The 26303-nt window shown below is 42.8% G+C and overlaps 1 protein-coding gene and 1 non-coding gene across 2 annotated transcripts in view; both read right to left on the bottom strand.

Annotated features, from left to right (window-relative positions):
* Positions 1–26303, bottom strand: part of ADAMTS18 (ADAM metallopeptidase with thrombospondin type 1 motif 18) — a 124755-nt gene that overhangs the window by 71266 nt on the left and 27186 nt on the right.
* LOC111825658 lies at positions 18940–19078 on the bottom strand. Its single transcript, XR_002828845.1, has one exon. It is a non-coding gene; the product is annotated as a U4 spliceosomal RNA (small nuclear RNA).

The following is a 26303-nucleotide window of genomic DNA, read 5'->3' as shown; positions in this document are numbered from 1 at the left end:
TAGGGGAGATGCATTAAGTCCTTTCCTGATTCATCATTCTGATTTACATGCCCCTGCGTAGGCTTCTTGACTAGTCTGTACTTTGCCACAGCACTCATCGAAGGGGTCTTTCATCCTCCCTCATTGTAATGTAAATCCCTGCAAAGTGGCGATAGTGTGCCCGTGGTACTCAGATAGCATTGTCATGACACTGAAATCATCCTGAGTAAATGAGGAAACATACAGAATCCTATGGGAGTACAACGTCAGGGCAGACCACCTCTGAGGATAATATTCAAACTCTTGTACAGTGAGGAACAGCAGAAGGTTTTGAAGGGAAAAGCCATAAGAAACAATCTATGTTATAGAAAACTGGCTGGACTCAGGTTGTAGGGACTCTCTGCTTCCTGTAACAGTGAAGAATAAACTAATTTGACACTTTTTATTGTGCTTGGTATTATCGTGAAATATGTCAAAAAATTTAGGCAAGACTAGAAAATTATATAATGAACACACATTAGCTAACATCCACTTTGTCAATTCTTACTATGCCATCTTTGCTTCACATTTCTTTTTTAAAGAGCCTAATTATTATACATATAGGTATTCAAGTATGGAAATCTAAACTCTCCATATACAAATAAATGGAAGCATATGCTGTGCTAATAAATAGGAAGAATGAACATCACAAAAATGTCCATACTACCAAAAGCTATCTATAGATTCAATACAATTCCTATCAAAATACCAATGGAATATTTTACAGAACTAGAAAAAATAATCCAAAAATTTATATGGAATCACAAAAGACCCTAAACAGCCTTAGTAAACTTGAAAAAAAAGAACATGTTGGAGGTACCATACTATCTGGTATCAAACTATACTATCAGGCCATAGTAATCCCAACAGCATGGCACTAGCATAAAAAGTCATGTAGATCAATAGAACAGAATAGAAAGCCCAGAAATAAACCCACACCTAGATGGTCAATTAATATTTGACAAAGAAGGCAAGAGCCTACAATGAGGTAAAGACCGTCTCTTCAATAAATGGTGTTGGGAAAATTGAACAGATACAAGCAAAAAAAAAAAAAAAAGAAAGAAGAAACTAGACCACCATATTAACCCATATATAAGAGTAAACTTAAAATAGATTAAAGACTTCAATGTAAGACTCAAAACCATAAAACTCCTAGAAAAAACATAGGCAGTAAAACCTGACATTTCTTTTAGCAATATTTTTTTCCCCTGCTATATCTCATCAGGCAAGGGAAACAAAAGAAAAACAAATGGGACTACATCAAACTAAAAAGTTTTTACACAGAAAAGGAACCATTAACAAAACCAAAAGACAGCCTACCTAATGGGAGAAGATTTTTGCGAATGATACATTAGATAAGGGGTTAATATTCAAAATGTATAAAGAACTTATATACCTAAAAACTAGAAAAAAACAATCCAATTATAAAATAGATAGGATCTGAATAGAAACTTCCCCAAAGAGGACATACCGATGGCCAACAGAAAGGATGCTCAATGTCACTCCTCATCATAGAAATGCAAATTAAAAGCTCAATGAGATATCACCTCACACCTGTTAGAATGACTATCATCAATAAATCAACAAACAACAAATGCTGGTGAGGATGTGGAGAAAAGGGAACCCTTGCACACCATTGGTGGGAATGCTGATTGGTGCAACCACTATGGAAAACAGTATGGAGGGTCCTCAAAAAAGGAAACTGCCTTATGACCCAGTGATTTCACTTCTCAGTATATATCTAAAGAAATGCAAATCCCTAATTTGAAAGACTATATACACCCCTATGTTCATTGCAGCATTGTTTACAATAGCCAAGATATAAAAGCAACCCAAGTGCCAATCAATAGAAGAATGGGTGAAAAATGCTGTGGTACACAATGGACTATTACTCAGCCATGAAAAAAAGAGAATAAGATCTTACCATCTGAGACAGTATGGATGGACCTAGAGGATATTATATTAAGTGAAATAAGTCATTCAGAGAAAGACAAATGCCATATGATTTCACTTACATGTGAACCTAAAGAACAAAATAAACAAAATTGGAACAGATTGGTAGACACAGAGAACAGATTGATGGCTGCCAGAGAGGAGGGAGGTTGGGGGAATTGGGTGAAAAAGGTAAAGGGATTAAGAAGTACAAATTGGTAGTTACAAAAACAGTCATGGGGATGTAAAGTATAGCATAGGGAATATAGTAATATTGTAATAACTATGTATGGTGTCAGGTGGGTACTGGAAATATTGGGAGGAACACTTTGTAAAGTGTAACCACAATGCTGTATACTTGAAACTACTATAAAATAACATCAAATGCAAACTGTAATCCTATATAATAAAACCCTAATATGCAAATCGACTCAACAGCAGAACCATCAGTCACTATGATGCACACTGACCACCAGGGGGCAGACGCTCAAAGCAGGAGCTGACCCCTGGTGGTCAGTGCGCTTCCACAGGGGGAGTGCAGCTCAGCCAGAAGCCGGGCTCATGGCTGGCGAGCGCAGCAGCGGTGGCGGGAGAGGCTCTGTGGCAGCACTAAGGACCCCTCGGGGGAGGCTTACATCCCCCCAAGGGGTCCCAGACTGCAAGAGGTCACAGGCCAGGCTGAGGGGCCCTCTCCACTCCCCCAGTGCACGAATGTTGTGCACCGGGCCTCTAGTTGAAAAATAAAAGAAAAAATAAATGAAGTAACTCCGTAGTGAATCAATTATGGTGAACATTTTCATATAAGATTAGTATTGTTTGCTATGAAAACTCTAACTCCTCGCTATCTGATAATCAATAATCACTACATTATTGGTGTCTCCTGCTATTTCAATTCTCACTGTCCACATTTATTTGGTCTCTGAGTTTGGACAGAAAGGAATGTACGTAGTTGATGCTTAACATACACTTGCTGAAAACAGTGATTTTCTGGGAGGAACAGCTGACACGGGCCCAGCGACTCAGTTGGAGCTGCATGAACCGTGTCTGTGATACTTGCAAGATACTGGAGCAACCCGCTTTGAAATAAATGGTGCTCCTGCATCCCCAAGGCTGCGGCCTGCGGATGCACAGCATCAGGAAGACATATGTTTATACTTGTTTCTGTAGTGCTGATGGGTTATGTCAAGCCCTCCACCCTACCTTGCCCTGCCCACCTTGGAACTGACAGCACTCATTTTTTAAAGAGACAGCTGGAGCTGGAAGCCATGCCAAGAACCAGCTGTTAGAGATGTGATGAAGCACACCACGTGGCGTCCGCCGATTGGGTGGCTGCACGGAGGGGCTGGGTGACTGACCGGACTGCCCACGTTCTCCCGCGGGTGGTGCGGAAGAGCCAGAGATGAACACCACGTTGGAAACGGCTGGTCCCAATTTTCCTCAGTTATTTATCTCCTCCTGCCCCTCCTCAATCCCCGCCTGAAGGTAAAACCAATGAAAATAATCATAGGATTATGGGATGTTAGCAATTATGTACTTCATCCCCCTGATTTTACAGGGAAAGGAAATGGGATCCAGAAAGAACAAAGAAATTGACCAAAGTCTCACAACTGCTTAGCAGCAGACCGTTCCTGCCTCGCTTTTTTTTTTTCTCACCTACTTAATGCAGGCATTGGACTTGATAATTTAAGGGCCCTACTACTTCTGTAATTCTATTCTTTTTATGAGTTGGGATGACATGCAGGTTACTTACTGTGATGCAAAATACAATTTCTGCACAAGATGGCAAGCCTGTGTGAGAGCCTGGCACACACGTAGCAATAAACACGTTTCTTGGTGGTGCTGCGTAGCTTCAGAGCCCAGTCAGGGGCCGTAGAGCCCACCTTCAACCTGGCTGGACATCAAGCTTAAAGATGTAGACACCTGTACCCAACTCAGACCTTCACAGTGTACATTTCTAGAGTTTAAAAACCAGTCTTCCAGAACAGACTACAAACAGGTACCTGCAGGCCCAAGCTGGCCCTTGGTAGGGTTTCCCTCTCCACCCCAGCTTTATCCTATATAATAAAAGGGTAATATGCAAATTGACCAAACGGCGGAACAACCGATTACTATGACTTGCACTGACCACCAGGGAGCAGATGCTCAACACAGGAGCTGTCCCCTGGTGGTCAGTGCGCTCCCACAAGCCAGGCTGACGGCTGGCAAGACCAGCAGCAGTGGCAGGAGCCTCTCCCGCCTCTGCTGCAGGTGGGAGGTAAGGAACGAGGGGTCCCAAACTGCGAGAGCCCCAGACTGCGAGAGGGATGTCTAACTGCTGGCTTAGGTCCAATCCCCACAAGGAGTGGGCCTAAGCCGTCAGTTGCACATTCCCTGAGGGCTCCTGGACTGCTAAAGGGCGCAGGCCAAGCTGAGGGGACACCCCCTCCCCCCGAGTGCACAAATGTCATGCACTGGGCCTCTAGTTGATGTATAATTAACAAATAAAAATTGTATATATTTAAACAAGCGGTTCTCAACCTGTGGGTCGAGACCCCTTTGGTGGTCGAATGGCCCTTTCATAGGGAGCATCTAAGACCATCCTGCATATCAGAGTTTACATTACAATTCATAACAGTAGCAACATTACAATTATGAAGTAGCAATGAAAATAATTTTATGATTGGATCACAACATGAGGAACTGTATTTAAAGGGCTAGAAGGTTGAGAACCATTGATTTAAACTGTATATTATCTTTTGGCATATGGGAAATGATCCCCCAAATCAAGCTAATTAACATATCTATCATTTCACATAGTTGCCATATATTTTGCATATGTGAGGAGGATACTTAAGAGCTACTCTCTTAGCAAATTTCAAGTATACAACACAGTACTATTAACTATAGTCACCGTGCCTCAAGTAGATCTCAAGAACTTTTTCATCCTGCATAAGTGAAAGCTGTATCCTTTGATCAATATCTCTATCCCCCATCCCCTTTAGTCCCTGATATTACCATTCTACTCTGATTCTATGAGTATGACATTTTTAGATTCCACATATAAGTAAAATCATGCAGTGTCTTTCCTTCTGTGCCTGGCTTATTTCACTTAGCAAAACGTTCACTCTTGTTTTTGCAAATGATAGGACCCTCTCCTTTTTATGGCTGAATGATATTCCATTATATATATTATACACACACACACACACACACACACACACACACCATATTTTCTTTATCCACTTACCTGTTGATCCCATATTTTGGCTATTGTGAATAATGCTGCAATGAACATGGGAGTGCAGATATCTCTTTCTGATCCCAATTTCATTTCCTTTGGATATATGCCCAGAAGTGAAATTGTTGGGTTATACGGTACTTCTAATTTTTTTGAGGAACCTCCACATTATTTTCCATAATGACTTTGCATTCCCACCAAAGTGTATAGCATCTTTCCCAATACTTATCTCCTCCTGTCTTTTTGATAATATCTGTTCTAACAGGTGTCAGGTGGTTTGGACTTGCGTTTACTTGATTAGTGATGTTGAGCATTTTTTCATATCCCTGTTGGCCATTTCAATGCCCTCTTTTGAGAAATGTCTATTCGGGTCATTCGTCCATTTTTAAATCAGGATATTTGTTTTCTTGCTCTTGAGTTCCTTACATATTTTGGATATTAACCACTTAACAGATGTACAGTGTGCAAAGATTTTCTTTCATTCCATAAGTTGTCTTTTCACTTTGTTTATTGTTTCCTTTCCTGTGCAGATCATTCTTAATTAGATACCATTCCATTTGTCTATTTTTATTTTGTTGTCTGTACTTTTGGGGTCATATCCAAAAATTCATTGCCCTGACCAATGTCAAGAAGCCTTTCCCTCATAGTCTCTTCTTGTAGCATTACAGCGTTCAGTCTTACATTTAAGTCTTTAATGCACTTAGCTTAGTTGTTGTGAAGGTTTTTGCTTAAATGAATGGGTTCAAATTGATGTTTCTATGAGAAAAGCCCTGTCAATTTCTACTCCTCCATCTTGCTGAAAACACTCCCAATTAGGTTCTGCTGTTCAACTCTGTGTTAACACTTTTTTTCCCCATGTAGGAATTTGAACCCAATTTTGCCATTTCAATTCAATTTTTCAAGAGAAGTCAGAAATTCTGTTTTGTATATACAACTACTGGGCAGCAGCTAAGGCTGCCCCCTAAGGATATGATACCATTGTAATTAGTTATTAATAACAGGACAGGAGCAAAGGGGGACGCCAGACACTACACGCATGTCATCTGGGCAGCTTCAGCAGGAAGCTGCAACCTCACACTCCCCAGGGAGCCACTGGCCCACTCCCCGCAGATCTCTGGGGAAGAGACTGGACAAAGTGGAAATGGATGCCTGGCAGTGACGTCGGAGTGACTCGGAAGGTGCTGCTCTGTCAAAACTGGGAACAGACATCATTGTCCGAACTGCCAGGGCCACTGCAAGCCCGCAAAAAGCTGGGAATACACGCTCCCCCAAGCAAAGGAATTCTCTCTTTTGGCTCTTGGCTCTGGATCCTTTCTTGGCTCTCTGGCTATGCAACACCCCGCCCCACGCAATGGACTGATGGGCTGCAGCGGGAAACACAAGCTAAGCTAGCCTGATGCTGGGTGGGACTATGCCCTAACATGGAGAGGAAACTCTGGACACTCTCTGATATTAGCCCTGCTGAAGGCAAAATGGGACTTTTTTCTTGGCGGGATAAAGGGAAATGAGACCTTGGAAACTCAAGGGTTTGATTCCATGCAAATAAAAATCACTTGTTCTCCTGTGTGAGTCTCAGGGAAATCCATGCCCAGTAGCAACAGGTGGGGACGAGGACCTGTCCCCACCAGGAACAGATATGGCATATGCTCTCTAGTTCATCACAGTCCCCACCCTCTCCACTGTCCCACGGTCCCTCATTATATTACTAGTCTGGTGCCTCCACATTTGGCTTTGCGACCTTTGCCCTAATTCAACCCTATAGTTGATGCCTTGCTTATGTGAGTCATGTCTTATTATCAGAGACATTTCTTTTTCCTTCTTTTTTTACCTGCCAGATCACTAACTCCGCAAATGTAGTTATTGACCCAAAAGAATCTGGTTATGAATGAAGAGTCTATATTGAGCAAAGGGAAAAAGAACGGGGATTTGGAGTCAAGTTCTGGTTCCACACGAAAATCTTTGCAACCTTGAACCATTTGCATTCCCTCCCTTCCCCCCTTAGCCTTAGTTTCCTCACCTGTAAAACGAGAACGACATAGAAGTCTACTTTTTAGCACTGTTTGGGATTATATAAGGCAAAGCACACTGCTTGGCGACAGGCATTCATTAAGAGATCGATAAATGATCCCCGGTTGCATGGGACGGCAGATAGACACAGCTTTCTCAGAAGGTTGCAACAGAAGCATCGTTTATTTACCTTGTAAAGCCTGTGAGTTTGCAAATATTTGGTGCCTTCATGCAGAAACAAACTACAGAAGCCTGCAAATGGGTAAACATTTCTGTTATGGGAACCAAACTTGCCTTCTGTAGCATCCAAATTACTCCTCCAAACAGATGCTGGGGATGGAGGAGGGGAGCCTGGGGGCAAAAATAGCCGAGGACCATTTGCGTTAAATTAAAGTCATACCCTCCATCCAGCCTCAGCTTCAGAATGACATAAATAAGATAGGATGTCAGGCAAAGGCATATGCTGTTAACTCGTTAACATACAACAGAGGGATTAATTAAGTATGTGTGGTGATTTCCAAGTTTTCCCTCCGGCTCTCAGAGTTTCCTTGGCTTCCCCAGCAGTCATGCGAGCTCTCTTCCTGCTACAAGTGCAGGGTGGCAGGGAGACGAGAAGTGGTCCCTTGCCAGATGTTGGATCACTTCCATCTGATGTCAATAGTTACACATTAGTCTGTTGTGGGTTAGGGATCGGTTTGCAAAGTTATTCAAAATGTCAGACGGCTCCGGCCACACTGTCCTAGGCTAAGCTGTCCTTCAAGTATGTGCAGGCTTCCGGATTGCTGATAGAGACAGGCGGCCAGGTGCTGGTAGCAATCTGGGGGCCCCGGCCAGTGCGCGCACACGGAGACAGCCTCATCGTAACTCAGCGCTCACGCTCCATCCGCTGCCTGCAGTTTACCCCATGGCCTGTTCTCATATTGCAGTGTGAAGTGTTTTCGAGCGAATTGCTTTGCTGTCACGTTTCTCCTTGAATCAGAGATTACAGGCTGCATAGCGGTGGTTTACCATGATCACATGAAGGAAATCGGCAGCAGGATGCGGAGTTCTTTAGCTTGTGCCAAAAAAGAGAGTTTTGTTTGTGTCTACAACCATAGCTAAGATAACATGTGTACTGAGATTACAGCTAATATCTTACATTTATCCATCAACAACCAAGCCTGTGAGCAAAACTGGCCCTTTGCTACCCAATAGGTGATTTATTTACCTAGTGGCTGCTGCCCGCATTTGGGTGCCGGGACCCACCTAACACAGCTGGAGTAAGAAAGACAGTGCCTGCTCTGATGTGCTCTGGGACTCCATCTCTCACCACTGCGCCCACCCCCAACCCCGCTTTAATACTTCTTGAGCAGGCAGGCCTTTCTGCTGTTCTTGAAACTTGTCAAACCTGTTTGGGGCTTTCTCTGGGAGGAACACTGGAAACCCCAAGCTCTCTGCAAGGCTGAATTCACCTTCTCAGCAAGGTCTTCCCTGACCTTCTCATTAAAAACACCCCTCCTGACATCACAACGGTGGGCAGCGTGGTTGTCACGCCACAGACAGAACCAAATATCTGGGTTCAAGTTCTGGTTCCACTACTTGTGACCTTGGTTGAGTTACTTGACCCTTTGCTCCTGCTTCCTGAGGATGAATGAAAGACATGGGCTTGCGATGAGCACTGAAGGCATAAACTGTGTAGAACAGTGCCTGACATACAGCCAGCGCCCGGCTGGTCTATTTCATTTGCTGCTTCAATACCTGCGAGTATTGTGTTTCTCTGACTGATTATTTATCTTGTCCCAGTAGCATGTGGGGTAGCAGAGAGGAGGAACCTTGCCATGATCTTGTCCTGTTTTTTTTTTTTTTTGTTCCTAAATTCCAAGTACCAAGAGTAGTGTCTCCCCCTGGCTGGTTTGGTTCAATGAATAGAGCCTGGGCCCTCAGACTGAAGGGTCCCAGGTTCAATTCTGGTCAAGCGCACATATCTCAGTTGTAGGCTCCATCCCCAGCCCTGGTCAGGGCACATGCAGGAGGCAACTAATCGATGTGTCTCTCTCACATCAATGTTTCTTTCTTTCTCTCTCTCCTCCTCCTCCTCCTCCTCCTCCTTTCTCCCTTATGCTCTCTCTAAAAATTAGTGGAAAAATATCCTCAGGTAAGGATTAACAACAACAACAACAACAAAGAGTAGTGTCTGATGCTTTTGTGACAAGACAGCAGCCGCTAATGCAGCTGGCGGCAGTCACCTAAGTAAAGAAGTCATTAGGTGGAGAACCAGGGATGTGATTTAATGAGAATAAGAGTATCCCAAGCTTTGTATTATCTATTCCACGAACTGTATATAAAATGAAAGCCTATATGAAGAGTTTGGTTTTAATTTGTTTCTTTGGGGCAGGGGTTTTGGAAAACTCCCCACATGGTAACATGTAACTGTCAGTTTAACTCATTCACGAACATTGAATATTTATAATGGACCAGGCACTGACCTAGGCCCTGAGGATCAGGAATAAAACAGTTCTGGCCCCTGCACCCCAGGGTGCTGAAATTCTGACCAGGGGGACCAACAGCTAAGCAGACATCACAAGAAAGACAGCCCCCTTTTGCCCTCCCACCCATCCCCCCAAGGAGCTGGGGAAATTGCAGAAGGGGCACCTAACAAATTCTTAGAAGGACTTCTTAGAAGAGGGAATATCTAAGCTTAGTCTTTAACGAGGCTGGTGGCAGCCAGGTGAGCAAGGGGCGGGGGCGGGGTATCCAGGTGAGGGAGCAGAGGTGAAAGAGAAAGAGCGCTGGTTGCCTGCAGCTATTTGATTTGTCAAGCACAGAATGCTTATGTGCACTGGCATGCACATGCTTTTGAGAGCAGAAAGGGACAGACTTTTAAAAGCCCTCAATACTAAGAAGATAATGTGTACCCACATGTAACTCCAAATAGAAATATCATTAATAAAACGTACATTAATCTGCTGTTCAAATAGTCAGAGCTTTACAACTTACAAAGCAAAAAAGCCATTATGTTCATTAAAGCTCAGGACTTTGAGCTTCATCCTGAGAAAAATGGGAGCATCATCAGGGACTTAATCCTGAGCAGTTAATGCGGCTGCGATGGAGGAAGAATTAATTGAAAGGAAGACAAGAATCGAGACTAAGCAATCCCTCCGAGCCTACTGCCCTGGTTTCTGCACGAGAAAAGGGCAATGGAGATTAGGCAACGGCGGTAAAGATGGAATAAAGCACATGAATTAGGAAAAAGAAGACTGTAGACTTACAAGGGTTTAATTATTGGGTTTGGGTAGTTAAGGAAAGTACTCAGATCTCTTTGGTAGGCAACTGGATAGATGAAGGATGAAAAGAGCCTTTGATTTCATTTTTGTCACCCACTCTGCTGACTTCCTATAGACAACTCCTTCAGCCCACCAAAGCTATACTGTCCAATACAGCTGCTACTATTTATGTTTAAATTAACACAATTTAATTTAAAGAAAATTAAAAGTGCAGTTTCTTAGCTACACTAGCCACATTCCAAGTGCATGTTGCTAGCGGCTGCCACGTTGAACCGAGCAGAAAGTTATATTGGCGGCACCATGCTCCCATTCTTCCATCAACTTTAGTAAGTTGTCCATGGTCCCACACATTTATATTTTGTTTTCCTTTTGAAATTAAAAGATGTCAAGCTACTTTTAAAGATCGGAATTTCAATCTACTTACACGCAGAAATTCAATGTCATGGCATACATGCATTTGGAAGAGAAGGGAGGCAGGATTGGAAACCAACCCTTCATGATTCCTCAGTCTTAGATAAAACTAAAAGAGGCTTGCTGCAAACAGGCTGGAGCCTCCTAATGTCAAATAACAAGTCATTACGGTGATTATGAGGGTGTTTTGGATAAAGTACCAATAGCCAGGGGGAGGGGGAGGAGTCAACAGTAAGGTTCTATTGATCTCCCTTTTAATACCTGCAAAGACCCTATGAACAACCTATAGTCTGCTGGGGTTAGAGGGAAAGGAAGGTATAGGGGGGATAAATGGTGATGGATGGAGACTTGAGTTGGGGTGGTGAACACACAATACAGTGTACAGATATGATGCGTTGTGGAATTGTACACCCAAACCTGTACAGTTTTGTTAACCAGGGTCATCCCAATAAACTCAACAAAAGGGAAAAAAATAATGGGAATGATAATATCTTAAAACAATAAAAAAACGACAACAACTATATTTGGTTTCAGGTTGAACGGAAAGAAAAGGTGTTATTTTCTTCATGCAGGTGGCAGGCAAGGGGCTCCAGGAGTTTACTTCAGGTCAACAGAGAGGTCCCTTTCTGTTTCCCAGCAGCCTTGCCAAGGGGTCCATCTCTGTCATGGGAGAAGGGGGCTTGGTGATTTGGACAAAGGTGCCTCAACTTTGAGAAATGTAACTCGTACTGCTATTAACTAAGAAAACAGTTCCATTGACCACCTGTGCTCACAGAAACTTCAATCACAGAAAAACAGTGCCTCCCACATAGAGGATACTCAGTCATCATACAGGAAATTGTACAAAAACAATGAGAACCACTGAATCAAAATTTTCACCACATACTATGTGCCGGGCACAACTGGTAATATTATGGGCAAGGAAAGGTCAAGTGGTATCACCTTGCTCCTCTGCTCAAAACTCTTGGTCAGCTCCGGTCCAGGTCAGAGTAAAAGTCAAAGTATTTGTCATGGTCTCCATGGTGTTGTCATGTTTATTTTATGACTTGCATGATCTGAACTCGGGCATTCTTCTTTGACTTCACTTCCTAATGGTCATCCTTCACTAAATGAGCACCTGCTATACTGGCCTGATGGCTGTTCTTCAAGATGTTTAAATATAATGCTCCTGTGTAGGGCCTTTATAAGTTCTGTTTATTCTGCCCAGAACACTCACCCACACCTGCCTCACACCCTCATTTCCTTCCTGCTCATGGGTCTGTTTCAGTAAGACCTTCCTGACCCCCTCCCCCCGTAGGAAATTTCCACCTCATCACTCCCCATGATCACCTCCCTGCTTTACATTCCTTCATAATACTTTACCTGCTGATGATTGTACATGTATTTGCTTATGGTCTATTTTCTCTCACTACAGTGTAAGCTCTAGGGGAGCGCTCACTTCAGTTTGTGCACTGCTGTCTTCCCAGTGCCTGGTCCATTCCTGGCATAGACTGGGCATGAAAATTACTTGTTGCATCAGTGAGTATTTCTGTCCTTGTTGAACCCTAGTTGGCAAATCCCTCTGCATTAAGTACTAAAATCATATCTTTTTGATATAATAATAGCAATGCATTTCATTTACTATTAAGTTTAATCAGGCATTAAGTCAAAGAATAAGTGTGAACTATTAAATCCTTTTCTATACTGACATGATGAGTGGGCTGGCATGGAAACGTTCAGACAGCATGGAGTGCTCACAGTGTCTAAAAGACGAGGTGTCATTAAAGAATGTGGACAAAAAGGAGTCACATGCTAACCTGACGAGCTCAGGGAAGGCCTGCAAACTCAGAGGACATTTAGATGGCCACTATACATATAAAAAGATGTTCAACATCACCAATCATTACGTAAATGCAAATGAAAATCACAATAAAATATTACCTCACACCTGTCAGAATGGCTATCATCAATAAATCCACAAACAATGAGTGTTAGTGAGGATTTGGAGAAAAAAAATAACCCTCATGTACTCTTGGTGGGACTATGGAAAATAGTATGGAGGGTCCTCAAATGCCCAGCAACTATGGGTGTATATCCAAAGAAATCCAAAACATTTATTTGAAAAGATATATGCATCCCCATGTTCATTGCAGCATTATTTACAATTGCTGAGATATGGAAGCAACCTAAGTGTCTACTGAAAGACATTTGGATAATGATGATGTGGTACATATATACAATGGAATAGTACACAGCCATAATAAAGAATGAAATCTTGTCACTTGTGACAACATGGATAGACCTAGAGAGTCTTATGGTAAGTGTAATAAGTCAGATAGAGAAAGACAATATGATTTCACTGTTATGTAGAATCTAAGAACGAAAATAAATGAATAAATGAAACAGAAACAAACTCATAGATATAGAGAACAAATGAATAGGGATAAATAAATGGTTTCCAGATGTGAGGTGATTTGAAGGAGAGATGAAAAAGGTGAATGGGTTAAGGAGTATAAACTGCCAATTATAACAACAGTGTAGGGATATAAAGTATAGCACAGAGAATATAGTCAGTGATATTGTAATAACTACCCATGGTGACAGATGGACACTAGACTTATGGGACCGATCACTTTGTAAGGTCATGAATGTGTGATCACTGTGTTGTCCGCCTGAAACTAATATAATCTTGTACGTCAACTGTAATTTAAAAATATATAAAAATGAAACTAAAAGGGTCCCAGTGACCATCTGGTCACCATGGAAGTGAAAATAGTTGTCCAGAGGATGGTGTGGCTTGTAGGAGGTCATGGAGTGGCCAAGCTCTGCCTAGAACCCAATGTGCAGCCCTCCCAAGTCAGTTGCTAATTCAGCACAGTCTCTACCGCACCATGGACTTAATGCAAGGCTGCCTGGGGGCGTGCAGTTCACCCGAAACGGGGAGCCAGGCAGGTTTGAGCCAGCAGGGGCTCGGCCGTTTGCACTGACATCACGCACAGCCCAGTGGACAGTTTTCAAAACCCCGAGCTGCCATAAAATCCAGCCTGAAAAAAACACCTCCAATGGGCCGGGCCCGTTATGGTCCAGTGGCCTCTAATGTGACTCTCACTCCAGGTCCATTCTTCCTTCCAGCGTCCTCTGACACTGACGAATGTCCTGGCTATGAACCCTGCATGTAGCCCAATGGGATTGTTGCTGCTGAGATATCTGACTCACGTTAACAGGGCTCCGCATGATTAATGATAATTTTGTTTGTTTTCTTTCAAGACCATCAACTTTGTTATAAAAATTTGCCCCCCCCCCAGAAACCATTAAACTTGATACCACTGTACATGAATATACAACCTTAGCAGTCATGTGGGTGGAGTGGGGGTGGGGAGGCACTGATTTCGCTGTCAAGAGATTTTTGAACATAACTTCACAACTAGGTTCCTGTACTTAGGCGTTTGTTTACAAACTATTCATTGCTTTGTACGTGGAGACAGCCCAGAGTCACATCATAGATTTCAGGTTGTTTAACTTCTCTGAAATTCAGTAGTCTCATTTAAAAATTGAGAATACAAAAGCTTTTTTTTTGCGTGGCTGATGAGAGAATTAGATATCTGTTCAATACTAGCACATAGAAAAATATTAGTTATCAGTGTTATTTTTAAGAAGAAAGTTTTGGAAGGAAGCAAATATGACATAGGCATTAGAAATTTGTGTCAAAAGGAATAGAATGTATTTTATAATATCCTAATAAACAGAAAGGAGAACAAAAAAAAATCTACCAGAGATTAAGTACATCTGATTTACCTTAGGAATAAGAATAAAATAGCTTTCCCGTTTAACAAATGGTAAGAAGTAACAAATATTGGCAAGGATGTGGAGTAAAGGGAACCCTTGTGCACAATTGGTGGGAATGTAAATTGGTGCAGTCATTACGGAAGATAGTAGGAATATCCCTCAAAAAATTAAAAATAGAACTACCACATGATCCAGCATAAATATCACTTCTGGGTATTTAGTCTAAGAAAATGAAAACACTACTTTGAAAAGATGTATGCACCCCCATGTTCACTGCACCATTAGTTACATTAGCCAAGATATGGAAACAACCTAAGTATTCATCAATGGAAGATGTGGTACACATACACAATGGAATATTATTCAGCCATAAAGAGAAGGAAATCTTGCCATATGCAAAAACATGGATGGACCATGAGGGCATTATGCTAAGTGAACTAAGTCAGATGGAGAAGATAAATATTGTATAATCTCACTTATAAGTGGAATCTAAAAAGAAAAAAAAAAGCCAACTCAGAGATACAGAGAACAGATTGGTACTGCATATTTGAAAGTTGCTAAGAGGGTAAATCTTAAAAGTCCTCATCACAAGAAAAAAAACGTTTTAACTATGCGTGGTGGTGGATGTCAACCAGACTTATTGTGGTGATCGTTTCGCAGTCATTTAATCATTATGCTGCATACCTGAAACTAATACAATGCTATGTGTTAATTCTACCTCAATTTGAAAGAAATAAAAATTGCACTGCTAACAAAACATTCCCACCCAAAATGTAACTTACAAGAAATTTTTCAAGAAAACACTTAGCATAAAAAGCAGGCAGTTCTTAAGGCTTTTCAAATTCTTGGACCTGTCAATAAAAACTTAGTTGATTGATATTAACATAGATTTCCACATTTATTCCCCAAACTGCAATCTTGTAGCAACATCATTTCATAAAATACAAAACAGGATATTTTGTCACTAATAGGCAACAAAGAATAGGCACACACACCCAGGTATATATGTATGCATGCATGTATATGTATATATGTGTAACTATGTACAGGTATACACACATATGTTTAACAAATAAATGCAAATTTATTTCTTATTCTTCTCTTTGCTTTGAAAACCAATCTGCAAAGGTGCATTCGTCTTTGAGGAATCTTATATAATAAAAGGCTAATATGCAAATTAACTGAATGGCGAATGACTGGTCAATATGACACACACTGACCACCAGGGTGCAGACACTCAATGCAGGAGCTGCCCCTTAGTGGTCAGTGCGCTCCCACAGGGGGAGCGCTGCTCAGCCAGAAGCCGGGCTCACAGCTGGCGAGCACAGCAGTGGTGGTGGGAGTCTCTCCTGCCTCCGTGGCCGTGCTAAGGATGTCCGTGGCAGCGCTAAGGATGTTCGACTGACGGCTTAGGCCTGCTTTCCATGGGAAGCAGGCCTAAGCCGTCAGTCGGACATCCTCTGAGGGCTCCCGGACTGCAAGAGGGTGCAGGCCCGGCTGAGGGACCCCCCACTCCTGAGTGCATGAGTTTCGTGCACCGGGCCTCTAGTTAATAATATAATAGAGATCTCTGGCTTATGGATCCAAACACACAGAAGTGTGGACACTGCCTTTGCAGAGCTGAGGATCTGAGGCAGCATGCTTTGGAACCTCTGGGGAGCCTGAGCTGATTATCACTGCACAGGCCACACACCATGATAGACTGGGACTCATCAAGTCTGGGATGGTCCTGTAGCAACTGCTTTTTTTAAAAAAATATATATTTTATTGATTTTTTACAGAGAGGAAGGGAGAGGGATAGAGAGTTAGAAACATCGATGAGAGAGAAACATCGGTCAGCTGCCTCCTGCACACCCCCCACTGGGGATGTGCCCGCAACCAAGGTACATGCCCTTGACTGGAACCGAACCTGGGACCCTTCAGTCCACAGGCCAATGCTCTATCCACTGAGCCAAACCAGTTAGGGCAGCAACTGCTTTTATAAGCTCCATGGGTGAACCACTGCAGCTCTCCTCACACTAGGGTGTGCAGCAAAGCAGCAAGGTAACAAGATCATCTGCACCTAAGTTACAACCCACGTTCCCTCCATGTCCAGGCTCTAAACATACAGAAAATCATAGGCACAGGAAGCTGTTTGCCTGTGGCTGGTGAGAATATGGACCATCTTCCCTATCAGCCTCGCTTCACCACAATCTTATTATAGGCCCAAGTAGGTCTGAGGAAAGAGAGACTGAGCCACAGTGCCAAAGGAGACCTCAGGAGAAACTAGAAACCATACCTACATCTTTCCAACTGGATTATCAGTTGGTAAATGTGCGTTGAGATGGAGGGAGAAGGCGGGGAGGGAGAGTGTTTGGTAGGGAGGAGGCCTAAGTGCTCTGAAAGCGCACTAGGTCCCTGGGGTCTGGCCCTGCCCACCGCTGCAGCCGCACCAAGGACCCTGCTCCTCCAGCTGCCCATCCGGTGTGGCCCCTCCATGGTGGCCTCCCTGGTTCCTCCAGCCATGCCACACTTCCTCCTCCTCCTAAGGAGCGAGCCATTCCCTCTACCCAGCAGGTTCATGAGGTTCCCTCTTCCCATCACTTCTCAGTTTAATCACAGCTTCCTTCACGGCAGCCTCCTCTGCACCCCCCTCCACCAGGCATGCCTTCCTTGCTCCGCGTCCCTTTCTTCGGAAGCACTTACCGAAGCTGTAATTGCATGTTTCCATGATTCCTTAATGGACAGATCTGCTCCCACAAGATTATAAGCTATAAATCCCACAAGGGCAGGAACATACCTTTTAAAAAACAATCATTCCATCGCTTGCACCTAACCAAAGGCCCTGACATCGAGAATGAAGTGAAAAAAAATTAATAAAAGAATGGAATGGACAATAGCAAACAGGACTCTGGAGAAACCTAAATTGAAAAAAGCCCCTGGGCAGTCTTAGATCCACTCTAGGGAAATGTGATGGATGGCTACTACTCTAACCACTGCCACAGTTACTACAAGTACCAGTGTTAGGAGCAGTAGTTTCCAATGCTTACAAAGCACTTCCCACTGGGAGCCGGGCGGAGTGCCAAGCTGCTTCATCTCATTGCGTTCTCGAGTAGGAAAAACACGATTAATATTTCCTAGATGAGGAAACCGAGACTCAGCAGAAGTGAAGCCACTTGCCCAGGGCCACCCAGCTGGTGTGGGAACATGGGAACACCAGGGCGTTCGCTAACCATTTGGCTACCAAGCTGGAGCTCTAGACACAGCCATCTGTCTGTAACTCCCCACCGCCCTCTGCCAAGTCGTACATTGAATCAAAGACTTCTTAATCTCTAGACATTCCAATTGGGTAAATAAAGCTATTGCCACTTGACTGCAAGGGAAGTCAAGAGGTTAATCGACTTACTGTGTTTGCCATAAAGGGAAATTTGAAATATCAGCAGAAAAAAAAATCAATATGGCTTCAAACTGCTGCAAATTAAAAACAGATCACAGCCTTTTTTTTTACAAAAATATGACTACATTTCAGCATAAAGTCATTTAAAAATAACTATTTCCAGACACCATATGGGTTATGTACCAGTTTCACATGATTAGTATAATTTCTGAAGGAAGTTGTTATCAGAACCACAAGGTTGAAAAATCATTTTAGACCAAAACCGCAGGAAATATTCAAAGGTAAAAATCTTAATGGAAAAACAAATGTTGAAGGTAAGACGATTGGTCAAGAGGAAACCTGCAAAGAGTAAGCTCTAAATTCCGGCACACAGGGGAAATCTAGGTTCCAGGAAGACTTATAAGAAACAGGGATTGGTTTATTCTGTAAACCCAAATCACAAACCAGGTGGATTCCAAAAACATTATTTTCAGAGAGTTCGCATTCAACAATATCCCAGTTTTGTCCACTAAACATGTGCCAATCATATTATTCCAGATCTGATGCTATTATTACCACAAGTACAGCAAAGAATAAAAATTAGTTTTAGAATCTGTTTTAGATGTGGGAAAGAAGAAAAACCAACCATATAGAAAAGAGGAACTTTGCACATTTATTTATTCCCTTATGAGTGAAATTTATAGAAAAAAGGGGCAGGATCCTAATTTTTCCAATGTTCTTAAGTACAAATATAAGAGGATGTCAGACTTCCCAACTGCTGTGGCTATTATGTTAATACATCACGTTAAGTTTTTCTTCGCTGTAATCGGTTTCATCACCATTACCCAGCAGATATTACATTAAAAATGCATAATTATCCCTGGCTGGTGTGGCTCAGCTGGTTGGGCGTGGTCCCCTGCACCAGGAGGTTGCTTCTTCTGTTTTTATTTTTGTTGTGTGTTTTTTTTCGGTCTCCTTAGAGACCGTCAAATATTGCCAGTGCGGACTGTATTTCAAGTCGTCACGGCGGGGTATTGGGAAAAGTTTTCAATTAGCAATAATCGCACCTCGGATACCTCATTGGCTACAATACTTCCACTGAGCAAAGCTTGGAGGTTGCTGGTTTGATTCCCAGTCAAGGGCACATGCCTGGGTAGCGGGCTCGATCCCAGGTAGAGGGCATGCAGGAGGCAGCTGATCAATGTTGTGCTCTCACATTTATGTTTCTCTCTCCATCTTCCTCTCTCTAAAAATCAATACACTTCTTTTTTAAAAAGCATAATGAACTCCATTCTGTTAACAAGCTTAATAGATCCATATTGACTAGATACATAGACCTTGTAGAATTTCGAGTCATTAGTATATTGATATTAATCTATTCCAAGGAACTGGGTAAACCTGCCACTATCGAGAGCCTGAGAAGATAATGAGGTTTATGAAAAGGGATCCCCAGGAAATTCTGATCGCTAAGGCAGAGGCGGTTACACTCTGGTAACACAGAGCTTTGCTTTGTCCACCCAGAGGTTCGTACAAAAATGTTGACTCAGTCGCCCACATTAAACATGGAGAGACTTCACAGACTGTCCAGGTGTATGGCTTGTCTGGGAAACTCAGAGAAGCTGGTGACACTGTATCTCATTCCTGAGAAACTGGACATGACAACAAACTGGAGGGTCCCTCCTTAGATGGGGACCCTGCCCTGCACGCCACCGACCCCTTGTGCCCTCTCACATGCATCAAGATTGTTTAACTTCCTCACGTGTCCTGCCTGGCCTCAGGACTTGGGCTTGGGACACCTGATAAAAAGACGATAAAGGTAAGAAACAAGCAGCAGCAGCCAAAAGTATAGCAAGAGACCAGGGGGTGGTGTGACAATCACATATTCCAAGGACGTGCAGGGCTTCCAGAAGGCCATGATCAAAATGGTCAAATACTTCGAACAGGCAACCTAAGGGGTGACACCAATGTGCCCGCTTCAGCGAAAAGGAGACATGGTAACTTTGGTCACAACAGTTTTAAGGCATTGATCTAGACCTTGGTTTCTTAGCATCTGCACTACTGATATTTCTTAACGTCTGCACTACTGATATTTCTTAGCGTCTGCACTCCTGATATTGATCTTTGTGGTGTTGGGCTGTCCTGTGTGTGACCCACTAGATACTAGTAGCTTGGCCCCCACTCCTAGATGTGACAACCAAAAATGTCTCTAAACATTGCCAAATGTCCCCTGTCTCTAAACATTGCCAAATGTCCCCTGGGGTCAAAATCGCTCATGGTCGAGAACCGCTGTTCTAGGTAGAAAACCGATAGAAATGGGTTAAGAAGTAAAAATTCAAGAACTGAATAAAGGGAGGATTTAAAATCTGTAGAATCCAGAAGTTAGGTTTGATGAGGAAGAGGTCATAGAATGACTGTTGGGGGAGATGCTGAGTCCAGCAGCCTCCCTCATCTGCGGGGCAATAGTGCTGATTTCTATATGTTTCCTATTCATACGTGCCTATGATGAAGTTGAATTCATAAATGAGGCCCAGTAAGAGAAATAAGGGCTGCTTACACACGAGCCCTGATAACTGACCACTGACTGACCAACAGGAGGGTAGCCTCTAGCAGGGGTGGGCAAACTTTTGATTCGAGGGCCACAATGGGTTCTTAAACTGGACTGGAGGGCCGGAACAGAAGCATGGATGGAGTGTTTGTGTGAACTAATATAAATTCAAAGTAAACATCATTACATAAAAGGGTACGGTCTTTTTTTTTTTTAAATTTTATTCATTTCAAACGGGCCAGATCTGGCCCGCGGGCCGTAGTTTGCCCACGGCTGCTCTACAGCGTGGAGATGCTGGACAAGGGATGATTGGCATCCTGAGAGGACAGAGAAGATTCATCATGCTACTCAGAATGGTACACAATTTCAAATGAACGAATTGTTTATTTCTGGAATTTTCCACTGTGAGAACTGCAGTCAACTGTGGGTAACTTCACCATGGATAAGGGGGGACTACTTGTGTACAAAAAGATAGTTTATTCATTTATATCCATAAAAACAGAGATGACATGAGCCTGTACAGTGGTCATCTACATGCCCGGCCTTTTTTCTTTGGGGCCGGAAGCCACACATCTTGGTGGGAAAATGCCTTACCTCACTGTCACTCCACGTGGTTCAGGTGTGAGGTGGACCTACCAGTAGCCTTTTGAGGCTGTGCCACTTCACCTGGGTTTAGGGATGAGCCCATCCCAACCCACCTCAACCCGGCCGATGAGGGCCAGCCTGTGCACGTAGCTGGATCTCCTGGGAAAAGGCTGTCTTTGGTCTGAGATTGTTCAACTGCAAGCAAGGCAACCAGGACTGCTTGTGGTCATCCCTGCCCTCACGCAGGGAGGCCTGAGGAAGCCGACACAGAGGGAAGCAGGCCCAGGCATCGGAGAGAAACCCAGGCCTGCTGACCTCGCTTAGCACCTACATCACACAGAGCCCAAACCAGACATTCCTTTTCCCCTTAAACCAGGTGTCAATCTTTTCATTTTTGAAATAAAAGCTAGAGCCTAGAGGAATTCTGAAGTTTTTATTTTATTTTCTCCCTAAAAGAAGATAAAACTAAGTGATGTCGGCTGTGTTTTCTCAGTCAGAGACTCTACTACTTGCTGGTGTTAGGATGCTGGGATGTTGCTTAGTTTCTCTGACCTTCGGTGGCTTGAGTCATGAAATGGAGAAGATAACAGTATATACTTCATAGAGCTGCCTTGGGCTGCAAGTAAGATTATGCTGCCAGGCACAAATTATAGTGGCTGGCTTATACCAAGCACAATACATAACACATGTCAATAATTACTGTTCAGTATGCAATCATGACTTGATTATCTCCACAATAAACTACCCAAAATAAGAAGCGCCCATGTCTCTACTACTACTACTACTACTACTACTACTGCTAATTAGTGATAATTACAACTACAACTGTAATCAGCCCCCAAAATTCTGTCCCTTATACAAATTAATTACAGATAACTTTGCTATCTACAATTTATAATCCTACATGGATCTATCTTTAAGAAGCTGGTGGCTTATGTGAATACCTGGCCAGGCATCTCTCCCTTTAAAACAAGTACCAAGACTTTCTAGTACCAAGAAGTATATGGTGGCAACTGGTTAGAGTGAATTAATGTCCGCAGCAGATTTCTCCAATAAGTTAATAACATTTAAAATGGAACCTCTGACCCTGCACAGTGGAAACTCCACCCCTGACCCGGGACCTCACAGAAGCTCTGCGGTGCTTATATCACATCCCCTTCAGGCCCCCTGGCTTCAACCCAACCACCATGGACAGTTCAGGGTGAGCTCAGACTTATAGCCAGATGACCACGTCCCACCTCAAGCCCGTGCTATGTCTCCTAGCATGTCTGCCTCATGGCTTTCTTCTATGCCGCCCACTCAGCCTCCAGCCCAGCACTGAGGATGGAGTGAGTTACAATCCCCCTGGGGTAATCCTCAACCAGTGGAGCATGGGACTCAGTGAAAGTCACCCTCCAGGGAGAGTTCTAGGAGACATCTGTGTGCTTCTCAAGAGATCTTGGCAGACCTGAGCTCACTGTGGCCCCCAAAGAATCCTCCAGAAAGCACCCCAATACTGTTGAATCCTGTTGTTTTTCTTTCCTTAACATGTTCTCCCTGCCCTCTCACTTCTGGGATCATCTCCCCAATAAAATATCCCAAATCAGAAGCACCCAAATCCTTGTCTCAGGTTTACTTTGGGAAAAACTAAATTTAGACAAGAGTTGAGGCACAATGATCCAAGATAATCACAGCAAACATGTTTACTGTGGACCAGGTGCCCTTTCCAGAACTTTGCCTAAATTAATTCATCAGTCCTTTGAAGTAAGTTATATTTTGCACCCTGCTTGAGATATGTGGGAACTGAGGTCCAGGGCACTTAAGTCACCTTCCACCAGATGGTGGAACTGGGATTTGAACCTGGTCTAGCTCCAGAGCCTTAATCACCATTATACGGCCCTCGTCAGACACTAGACTTCATGAGCTCCATCTCCTTCTGAACAGTGGGAAAAGCTCAGAGACAGAAGAACTTCAGTTATATAGTGATATAGTCAAGCACCTAAGTTTCCTGTTACAGCACAAATATGACCCACTACTGTCTTCCAACCAGAGCGGACCCTTCTACTGGGAGATGCCCCACTTCTGATCATTCTTGTCCTCTTCCTGGAGGCAACTCCAGAACCCAGCAGTGTTCCTTATCCTCACAGTCCTGGGACATCCTTCTGAACAGAGATTCCCACAGAGAGGACTCCTGCAAAGCCTGGAGCGTGGCCTGGGAGACTCGGGCAGGAGAAGTGGGAAGGAGCCCACCATTGAGTGCTGCTGAGGTTACTAATGGGAACCGGAACCCAGAGAGTCCCATTTTAAGCCCCAGATTTAAGTAGCATATAAACAACTTTAAAAATCAACCAAAGTTGGAGAATGTTTATGTGCCTTCTCTTCCTTTTTACTATACAAACTTGCATTTGATCAACATGGATAATTAATCTAAAGACTAACAGTAGAAAATACATTTCTATAAAACAAAGGAAAATTGGATTAGCATTTGTTGCCCCCCCCCCAAAAAAAAACCTCCCACAAAGCTTTAACTTTCCAGTTCTTATTTTTACAAAAGTATCCTAACTTAAGAGATGCCTGGCTCAAGACCAAGAACTCTGGCCATGGTTGAATGCCCTGAATTCTTTACCCCAGCATCTGGCTTCCCTGTGGGAAATGCCCCACAATGTCATAAAAATACAATCTCTATCAAATACACATGAAGCAATTACTGGGCAATCACATAGTGGTACAGCATTAATAATTATTACTTTTATAATCATCACTATAAATCATAACAAAGGAAGCTAATATGTGAACTTCTTATTATGTGCCAAGCATGGTTTAAAACCTTCTGCATGCATTAACTCAATTTCGTGTTCATTAGAAATATGAGACACATAATAACAATGTCAATTTTATAGTTAAGACAAAGAGGTTAAGCCACTTGCCCACTATCATATAGAAAAGATGAAAATACAGGAATTTATGATAGGAGGTGTTGGTACCTTTAAGAGGTGGAATGATGTAAGTCAGGAGAGACTGTATCCCTGGGCTAAGATTTGATATTACTGGAAATAATCATGCAAGCATACATTGAGAATGCTTTCTTTGAGTCACTTCATTCAATCCACATAATGATATTTGGATGTAGGGAAGATTTTATCCATATTTGGGGGACAGTGTGAAGAAATGAAGGCTTAAGCAAGTTTAGCAATGTAACATGCTATCAAGTGTCAGAGGTAGGATTTGAATTTAGGATTGTCTATGTTTAGAGCCTGTGCTTTCATCCCAGTATATTCCACTACAGTACGACATATGAGGCTGGGAAAGAGCGGGCGGGGTGGGAGATCTTTGGGATCCATATGATCAAAAGTCAACAATTTCCTTGCTTCTGAATATCCAGGTGCCTCTGCCTGGAATACAGCCTGTTGCTGAGTTAGGTCCTTTGAACAACATCTAAATGATCTTCATGTTGTACAGAACCGGAGACAGAGTCATTCATGTCATCCAAAACATTTATCAAGAGTACTTGTATATGTTCGATCTTGTGAGGGAAATCAGAGTCCTGCCTCACAGTTCTTACGGCTTAGTGGGCGAGATCAACAATACCCAAAGAATCACACAATTAAGTGTACAATTATGAATGGAGATGAGTACTTTAAAAGGCAGAGACATGGTGCTGTGAACGTGTGACCAAAGGGACTTGAATGGATCCAGTGGGGAGAGGGCTTTCCTCAGGGTGGAACAGAGACCCGAGGACAACTGGAGTTACATGGGGCAAGCTTTCATCAGGGAATGACCTCTGAAAGTCTTCCACTGCTGGTTCTTGTAAATCAAAGGCCTCGATCTTTAAGAATCCAGTGTCCATTTGCAGAGGAGGAGGAGGAGGAGGGAGTAGAGAAGAAAAAGCTATGAATGAATGAATCAGGAGCTTGAATTGAGTCTGCATTCCTATTATAACATCATAAAACTCCATGAGGCAATGAATGCCTGTGACCAGAGAAGAGAGATAAGTAGATTTTGAGGATAAATTCTCAGGGTTACAAAATATTATGTTTGACAGAAAATAGATTTTAAGTGTGAACCTCAATTCTACCCTACCATATTATCACATGGACTCAAGGTTTCTTTATAAGTAAATACCTGAACCAATGACAGTAGTATAATAAGAAAATAAGAAACAAAATCACCGAAAACTGCCTGTAAACTCCATAGCTAAATATTTTTAAAAAATCAACATGAGAAACAATAGCAAACATGACTTGATTCTCAAACACATGGTAGATGGGACTTTTAATAATGCAAAAGTTCTTTGTTTGCTTATCCTGTTTGTATAATGAAAGGCTATACATTCTCAAAGCCCAGTCCAGGTCATTCTATCCATGTACTTTTCTAATGCATTTCTGACATAGTCCACTCTGTGATTCTTTGCATCTAGTGTGACTGATTCTGTGCCGGGATCTGAGACTGCAAAGATTATGATCTGGTCTCTTTCCCCAAGGAGTTACCTATCTTGTGGGGATGATAGCCAAGCTGACAGGTCATTGCAATACAGCATAATGACAAAGGGAAGCCCGAGAGCACAAAGAATGAGTCCTTAACTCAGTGCGGGAGCATCAGAGAAGATTTCTTTGGTGAAAAGGATATTTGAACAAAATCTTAACAAGGCCAGTACTTCCAGAAAACAATGTTTTTAGCGCTGCTGTTGATCACCTTAGCCATTGGTGAGGAAAATAATTCCAAGTGATCTTGGGCAGATTGGCTCTGACTAAAAGTGGCATTGATGTGCGGACAGGGGGAATGCAAAGGAGAGAGGAAATTTAAGACTTTGTCTTGAAGCAGCATCTGGCCACCCCTGTGCGGTCTGTCGGATCAGGGAGAGAAAATCTGGATGCCTTGGTAGTGTGTTGACAGCAAAGTGAACCTAAATTCAGGTCCAGACATCCCAAAATGTCCATCCTGAGTGAAAATCAAACTCAGACAACGAAATTTTTTTCAATATCTTGAGCACCTCTCCAACCCACTTGGGAAAACCTCTTGCAATGTCCGATTAATTCAGTTCACAACACCTCTCTGATATTCCATTTCTGCTTCTGCAAAATGGTGATCATAACGAACCCCTAGAACAGGGGTGGGCAAACTTTTTGACTCGAGGGCCACAATGGGTTCTTAAACTGGACTGGAGGGCCGGAACAAAAGCATGGATGGAGTGTTTGTGTGAACTAATATAAATTCAAAGTAAACATC

Source organism: Myotis lucifugus, unplaced genomic scaffold (genome assembly GCF_000147115.1).
Source record: "Myotis lucifugus unplaced genomic scaffold, Myoluc2.0 scaffold_35, whole genome shotgun sequence".
NCBI classification, from domain to species: domain Eukaryota; kingdom Metazoa; phylum Chordata; class Mammalia; order Chiroptera; family Vespertilionidae; genus Myotis; species Myotis lucifugus.
The sequence above is the reverse complement of the archived record's forward strand: the minus strand, read 5'-3'. Positions and strand labels throughout refer to the sequence as shown.